The sequence below is a fragment of the Zingiber officinale genome, chromosome 3A, assembly GCF_018446385.1.
Source record: "Zingiber officinale cultivar Zhangliang chromosome 3A, Zo_v1.1, whole genome shotgun sequence".
Classification (NCBI taxonomy): Eukaryota; Viridiplantae; Streptophyta; class Magnoliopsida; order Zingiberales; family Zingiberaceae; genus Zingiber; species Zingiber officinale.
Window position 1 is genome coordinate 30028398 of NC_055990.1, and position 8693 is coordinate 30037090.

Sequence of the window (8693 nt, forward strand, 5' to 3'; positions counted from 1 at the left end):
CTAAAAATGCTGACTAAAGTAAAAAAATGCCGACCGCTTTAAACGGACAATCACAAACAACAACACCTAGATTTACCTGATAGATGAAATGTTTGACCGGACCATCTATCCAGTCAGGCTATCAGGATATTGTCAATTCCTTTTCATTTAGAAACTTCATTAACAAAAAAAAAAAAAAAAAAACTCCATATACTACCAATAAAACAACAAATGCAAATGAGGGCAGACATTATTCACCAATACATGAAACAAATCACATCATCGAAACAAAAGGCGATATAGGTCTTAATTGAAAAAAAAATGCCAACTACGAACAATTAGGATGGACCAATGTGCATTAATCAGTTCATGTTACCACAGATGAACATGAACAAGAATAAGAACGTTGTTCTCCCAGCTTTCTTCCACACCATGCTCACTCTAACCATCAGACATCAACTGTTAAGATGGTTATTGCTACCTGCCACTTGAAAATGCCACAAACCAAGGGAAAAATTTTGATTCCGTAACTTCTATGTGACAAGCATCCAACCATCTCTAAGGTTCTGTGGATCCTTGAATGCAGCAAAACCATTTCCTCTGTGATTATAGAAGATCAGAGAGAGCTAATTAATCCAAAGGATTCATACACAAGGAGTTGAAGCACATTGGATACTTACAGAAGGTGACCTGGAAGAATAAGTTCCAGGTTTAAAATTTGGATCCTCCTTAGCCGGAGAGTCCGTTTCACGTGTATTCGCACCAGTTTTCTTCTCATCACGTGCTTTGTTGAAGATCACAGTGAACCCCTCTGCGGAAGCAGGATCGTTGACATCCCACTCGCCAAACTTCGGCAAGGGCCTGCCTCTTTCCTCCTGGAATTTACGACCACTTTTTTTTGTTAAATAGTAAAGTGAGATGATATTTAGTTGTTCTTCATGTTTTACCACAGCAAATTTAGAAGAGAAACAAAAATGTAGCTCATGCTTTTAGAGTTGAAGATTAAAGAAAGTTAAAAATACTAGAAATGGAGAACGAGATGATAAAATGAGATAAAACACTTTCAAAGAATATGAAAGATACTCAAAACTAATAAATAATATAGTCAGACATGTAGAATGGATTAGAATTAAAGATGTGAGGGTGGTCTAAGAGAAACAAAAAGAATCTTATCAATGTAGATAGAAATGATTTTAAAAATCTCAAATATTACTACTAGCAAATTTTCACAAAATTTAAATATGTAATAAAATCCATATAACTAACTGAAAACAGTTTGGACATGAAACTTTGTAACAAAGGTTGAAGAATGTCAATTTGAGACAACATTTGAATCACCCACCTCTTTGTTCTCAGAAGAACGTCAATTAAGTTTTCTTTTCGAGAATCTCTATAGGCAACAAACATCTGTAGCTGACTGAGAATATAGCTGGTTTTTAGGACAGGCCAATTAAGGAGGCAAGTTATTGATCAAACTTCAATTAACTATAAATTTTGGTTAGCTCAATAATCAGGCAGGGAATCAATTGAACTCCAAAAAACACTATAGAAGTTGTAGCCTTAACTAAACCAACTTTCAAAATGTCCAAAAGAAGCTCTAGAACATCATTTTATACCACTTGCATGTTAAAAACACATGAAAACAAAATCTACATAGATCCCTGATCCTTCAAAGTCTAATTCCTTGATATTTCATCTACACGCTTTATTGGTGAGCATAGACTAAAATATTTTCTGTTTCATCAAAGAGGTGTTTTGCCAACTTAGTTCTCAACTCAAATTAACGTTTGGATATAGTAGGACAGGATTTTCATGCTAATCAGAATGGCTTAAATGGTCGGAAAGATCTAAAAGCATGCCAAGGCAAGTTGGGCAAAAGGGGTCTTTGCCAATGCTAGAGTATGTCAGATTATAATCAACATGCCATACACAAATGTATCGGGAGAATATGATGCGATGCCAATGCACAACCACACTCTTACTGAATGACGATCTAATAAAAACAAGAAATGTACTCTCTTCTTGACCAGTCATCTTCATTTTGGCTCAGTGAGTCAACAGTTTAAATAGAAAATCAAAATATTTATTCTGTCTTGACTATAGGGTAAAATTGCATGAGAATGTGTCATTGCAAATGGCAAACTACATCTATTTGCAGAATGGCACTAAAACAAAGACTAAGACAACATGAATAAGTGATTGTTGAATACTGACACACTATAATATAAATAAACCAAATGGATAGTCATAGTCAGACATTAGCAGAATTGCACACCAGAAGGCACAAGAAAAAATTATTTAGACCAAGATACACACATGAAATCTTAGATCAATTTATAAAAGAAGCATATGCATTCAAATTAAATCAAATTAAAGTCTAGAAGCAAACGAATATATTTGCACTCAACCCTCATCATTCATGAAGTCCAAAAAACAAGCACCGAGTGCTATGGCTCTTCGTTCCTTCATAACAGAAACTCTTGTACACCAAAAGTCTAGTAGATTCATGTCAGGCTAATCTCAAAATCCTGTCTCAGAACAAAACGATTTTACATAAAACTCACATGGTGATTCACAAAATATACAAAAGTATGGTATATACGATGCAACAGAAAGCAGCTTTTGCAACTTTACAAAGATGACAGGCAAACGCATAATGACTGTCGAAAGGAGCAAAGGCATCAGATTTCGAATCACATAAAGTATACCGAATAGCTCCGAGCGGCAGTGAACCAAATAAACGCACCACGAGAAAAAAAATAATAAACGCACGCCGAAAAAAACCAGAATTTTCGCATGAACAAGACCTAGATCATCAATTACGCAACAAACAAAGGGGAAGACAAGAGGAAAAGAGAAAGAAAAGATCCCTCTCAAGATCAATGTCATCCAAAACGAGACAAACCCTTCAAGATCAACCAAACCGAACCCCATATTCCTCGAACAAGCAACACACCAATCGCCGAAACAGGAAAAAATAACAAAGGGAGAAAGGCGGGAGGAGTTGCCACTATGTAATCAAATTGATGCCTGAACCTATCGAAGCTTTCCTGAAGGGCTTCTGGGCGGGGTTAGCAGCGTCGCTAGAGAGGGAGGTTACCGGACACGCGAGGCCGCCTGCGGAGGAGAGGGGAGGAGCGGTGGTTCTCCGCCGACGCACCGGAGCGTAGCGAGAGGACGAACGGCCCGCGCGAGCAGCTGCGCGCCTGCCAACAGCACAACTCGGGCTTGGCGTTCTTTTGGTAGGCGAGATTTTAGTCCCACATCGGAAGAGAGGGAGAGCTGCCCAGAGATGTGCGAAATAAATAAGGAGGGAGGTGCTTTGGGAACAGATTAAAAGGGTCGGTTGGCTATGTATGCCACGCTCGTCTTTCAATTGATGAGTGCTGTATGGCTATCAAGACATATGGCCGACATAATTTGTGGAATCTGATGGGGTTGGCTCGCTTGGCCGACCCTACAATTCATATTATCTAAGTTTTCAAACATAAATTATTTTTGTTTAGCTCGAGTTAATTACTTGTAATGTTAATCGATTATTATGGAAAAATTTGATTATTGTTTTATCCATTTTTAAAGGTTGGGCTGTATTCAGATATATATATATATGTTTATTTATTTAAATGAGTATTGATAAATGAGAAGAGCGAAAAATGTAATTTTCTAGCTCAGGGAATGAACCTTCTTTCGACCGTTTTTAATTTCATTTAACGAAGTCCAATTCCTTAAAAAAATTTCTTTCTTTTTCCTCCCAGCGAAGAGAAGAGAATCATCCAACCCAAATTGCTCAGCTACGGAACTCAACCATTGGAGTGAAATTGCGTGGCTCGTCTCCATTGCTCCCAGTGAATAAATACAGCGAAGGAGGCTTCAAACTCAGCGAAAGATTCAATCCGTCTCCCTTCAAGTTGCTCTGACTTGTACACTCTAGCTCCTTTTTCCCGTCCCTTCAGCCGCGACCACACTTCCTTTAAGTCGATCGAAAATTCTAGGTAGCGATAAATCCCCCTCAAAATTCACGACTACAACATTTGGATATATATATTAGATTGTTCAGTCTTTTAATTATTGGGTTAGGAAATGATTGAGAATTCGGATTCTTTTGATTTGAGAGTGCTATAACATCTGGAGTGGCTGCTGTGTACATGATAAAATTTACATTGATTGAACATTTTTTTTGGGTTTCTATACATTCGGTCTCTCTATTTCTTAGCAACCAAACAAGTTATGTTTATTCTACTATTTTTTTTTTTGGCTGAATACTATGGGGAATTCAATCAACTGAAAGTTTGAATTAAAGAGTCAGATGGGGTACCTTGCCTTCCCCTTTTTTTTTTGCTCAGTTTATTGCTTTAATTTTGGGCCGTGTTCAACTAATGAATGTATTTCATCAGTTTGAGGTTGAATGTTATGTTTCCTATTTTTTTTTCTTTTACTTAACTAATAAAATTTTAAATATTAGGTTGTTCATGACATCATCAAGGAGCAGCAGCATCAACAATACTAAATTTGAAAATGTAACATATAAAGAATGCAGACTAAGAGCATTGATGCTAATATCTATATCGACCAAGAATTCAAAAAGACTATTATGAATGTAAGCATCATGACTAGTTAAAGTCAGTGATGATCGATATGTTTGATGAAGACAACAATCATATATATTTAGGAGATTGGTAAGAATAGGTGGTCAAGGTTAGGGAGTGAACACACTTTTTATCATGGACATAATATGAAAAATTGGAATGTATCAAGATTAGTCTTGATATTAGTGATTGTGAGCTTAATGTTTTTGGCTGTGTGCATGATTTATTTGATAGTTCATCTAGTTAAGCAGTGGTTAATTAGTGTTATGTTGTAATGTGATAAAAAAATGTAATTTTGGAAACACAATATACTTGATGGTTATAATATGTTTGCTAAATATGACTCTTATGCTTACCAGATAGAGCTTGTCAACATTTTTTTTATTGTGAAAAATTTTTACTTGCCAGAGTTCAGTTGTGCGAGCTTAATGTTTTTGGTTGTGTACATGATTTATTTGATAGTTCATCTAGTTAAGCAGTGGTTAATTAGTGTTATGTTGTAATGTGATAAAAAAAATGTAATTTTGGAAACACAATATACTTGATGGTTATAATATGTTTGCTAAATATGACTCTTATGCTTGCTAGATAGAGCTTGTCAATATTTTTTTTATTGTGAAAAATTTTTACTTGCCAGAGTTCAGTTGTTCTGTTATGCTGGGCAGATATGGTTGTTATGTCTTCAAAATTTTTCTTTTCCCCAAAAAAACCAAAGACTTGTAAATAATTATTTTTTCAAACAAAAGTATCCTGTTTCCTATGCTTTTTGTGAAAAAAACACAACTAAACACTACAAAATATGTATGATAAGGTGAAATATGGTTGTTTATGAAATATTTTTTTTTGGCTTACATTACTTGATACATGTATGGACGTTTCGGAAATTTTCAATATTCGTACATAAATTAATAAAAATCATATTCCCAACTTCATTATAGAATAATTTTACCATAATCAAAAGTACCATTCATTAATCTGAATCTAACACACTATCATGAAAATAACGACTGACTAATGTGAAAACGTAAATTGGAAAATAATTTTACCACAATTGAAAGTACCATGCATTAACTTGAATCTAACACACTACCATAGAAATAACGACTGCCTAATACGGAAACGTAAATTGGAAGATCTTCAGGTTGTACTGTCATTGTGCCGAGCTCTCTCACTTGTCATAGCCTCCTTTCTTATTTACCTCCTTACCTGAAATAATTAGATTTATGAGTCTAAATACTCAGCACGTTCAAACCATAATGAGCAATAATCAATACATATAATTGTGTGCAACGAAATAAACTATAATGGCCCCAAACTTCTAACTTTCAACCTACATGACATAAGCATAAACATACATGGACATAAACATGAACATGACATGACCATAATTTAACATAAATATAAACATAACATGGACATAAACGTGAGCATAAACATAGCATAAACATGAACTTAATAAGAACATAATCATAGCATAAACCAATGACATGATCGTAAACATAAGCATGAATATAAACTTTAACATAATCATGAGCATAAACGGCTGTATGAATCCCCGCGTTCCCATTCGACGCTATAAACACTATTTGTTATGGAACCCTGCAAAGCCTATCAACTTCGCCTGAACGACCTATATGCTTATAACTCACCCAATCGGGTCGAGAGTCTTTGACACTTAGTAATTTTTCATTCAAAACTTCCTGCATCCTTGGAATGAGCCTTTTTACAAACTACATAATTTTAGTCACCAACTTACTACCCAGTCCGACAGGGCTGCAGATGGTTCGCGCTCCATGACCGATCCAGCTTTCTTTCATTCTCGTCTTGTATATAATAAGACCCTGAATTGAGCTTCTGAATCACTCTATATGGTCGTCCCCATGGAGCCTCCAGTTTTCCTATGTCGTCGACCGGCTTGACTCTTTTCTAGACTAAGTCGCCGACCTGAAATAATAACTTTGCTTCATCCTTTCCCGGTAAGCCATCATCCGAACGACTTCCTTGTTTCTAACTTTATCTATTAAATCTAGCTCCATGAGGCGCTATTCGAAATTACCCTTGTCGTAGAGCTGCACCTGATCATACTCAACTCCCATCTCAACCGACACCACAACCTCTTCTCAGTATACCAAGTGGAATGGGGCTATTCCGGTCACTTCTCGGGGCATGGTGCAATAGGCCCACAACACGCTTGGTAACTGATGTGCGTAGATTATATACTCTTTTATGCATATTTTTACACACATTTACATATTTTGAGCATGCTTGATCTATGCATTTTTATACTTCCAGCTTTCCTTTTAGCATATTTACTCTTTTGGTTCGGAGATCTGCTTTTTGTGCATTTTCTGTACACAGGAGTCGATTTGGTGAAGAATCTACATCTTTGGGCATGCATTGGAGGAAGCAAAGGGAGAAAGCACCGGGCCGTGTACCTCACACGGCCCTGCACTGGTATGGAGCTCGGGCCGTGTGGAGTTTGGCACCAACAGAAGAGGAAGATGACATGGCCGTGTGAACCTCGCACGGCCGTGTCAAGATTTGAAGCCTACCAGAGCAGAAGCCTTACATGGCCGTGTGGATCTACACGGCCGTGTGAGATTTTCAGAGACCAAGCAGGCTGTGGCCGTGTGCACCACACGACCGTGTAGCATTTCCAGAGAGCAGAAGGGTTCTGGCCGTGTGGAGACACACGGCCGTGCAGCTTTGGCAGAGAGGGAACTGGACATGGCCGTGTGAATCTTACACGGTCGTCTCACGGGGCCGTGTGGCGCCCGATTCCCTCCTCTATTTAAACCCTTCTTCATGAATTGAAAGGGGATCTCTCCCCCTTTGGGAGAAAGCAAGATTTGGTGGTTTCCTCCCATTCTTGGGAGGATTTCTGGGCGATTCTAAGGGAGATCTCGATGATTTCGACTCCGGAGCGAGGTTTGGATCCGAAGACGAGGCTTCTTCGTAGATAAGTTTTCTCTTTCCCCCTCTTCTTGATTTCTTGGATTGGGGATTTAAGAAATGCTTGTAATCTCTATTTCTTTGGGTTTTCTTCCTCGATTCATGGAGTAGATCTTGTATTCTAGGATTAAGGGAGTATTTGTATGATGGATTGATGTATTCTCTTATGGATTTGCCATTTTCTTGTTTCAATGACATTGTCTTGCTTGTATCAATTAGATCTTGAATGATTAATAATGATTTGTGCTTAATTCTCATTCTTGATTGATTGTTTGGATTTCTTGTGGACTTTGTAAAGATAAACTCTCACTCGATCATCCGAGGGATCCACGTGACAGGTGCAAGCCCGTGTAAGGACGTTTGAGAGATAATCTTGAAGAGGAAATGAGGATATTCAAGAGAGTAGGATGGATCTTGTGATTAGTTTCTTGTATCTTGATAGATTAATAAGTTGTGGGTTTCTATGTTGATATCCGAGGAAGGCATAGTAATAGGTGCGCTTCTGTGTAAGGACAACGTAGGTTCATGTCTAATTAATCCTATTTAGATACATTTCTCAGTCCTTAGCTGGTTGTCTATTGCAAGAGAGAAATTTTATACCCATCTTCTAGGTTATCTTGGCTAGCAGTTTGACTTCTATCCACTTAGAGAAATAGTCTACCACTACGAGGAGGAATTTTCGTTGTCCGGTTACCATTAGGAATGACCTTACAATGTTTATGCCCCATTGGTCAAACGGACAGAACACCATGATATTTTCAACTCCTCAGTTGGCTATGTGGTGTGTTTTGATACTTCTAACAAGATAGGAAGGTTGCCACTGTCCGCACAGTGTCGGTTTGAGTGGGCCAGAAATACCCTGCCAGCATAATTTTTCTTGCCAACGATTGACCGTCCGAGTGACTCCTGCAAGAGCTTTGGCGAACTTCTTGCAAAATATACTGAATATCCTCTGATCTGACGCACTTGAGTAGAGGTCTTGAGTAGACTCTCTTGTACAGGTGGTCCCCAATTAACGTGAACTGTCCATCCCTTTTTTTAGTAACCGCGCCTGCTCCCGGTCGACAGGCAAGTCACCCGATCAGAGGAGTTCTCCAATCACTAGAAGCTCCTCCGGCCAGTCTGTCGATGCGCGCTACTAACATCACTTGCTCGATTGGTCCATTCATAACTACT

General features: G+C 38.0%; 1 long non-coding RNA gene and 1 other non-coding gene across 5 annotated transcripts; one reads left to right on the forward strand and one right to left on the reverse strand.

Moving 5' to 3' along the window:
* Positions 1 to 406: 406 nt before the first annotated feature.
* Positions 407 to 3286, reverse strand: LOC122051625. Of its 4 annotated transcripts, XR_006131475.1 has the most exons (4): positions 3080 to 3286; positions 2388 to 2507; positions 660 to 854; positions 407 to 579 (listed from the first exon to the last, which is right to left on the reverse strand). It is a non-coding gene; the product is annotated as an uncharacterized LOC122051625 (long non-coding RNA). The 4 variants fall into 4 exon arrangements; XR_006131476.1 differs by lacking the exon at positions 2388 to 2507 and having other exon boundaries at positions 3080 to 3280; XR_006131473.1 differs by having other exon boundaries at positions 2388 to 3280.
* Positions 3287 to 3313: 27 nt separating this feature from the next.
* Positions 3314 to 3441, forward strand: LOC122054530. Its single transcript, XR_006132818.1, has one exon. It is a non-coding gene; the product is annotated as a U11 spliceosomal RNA (small nuclear RNA).
* Positions 3442 to 8693: the final 5252 nt, after the last annotated feature.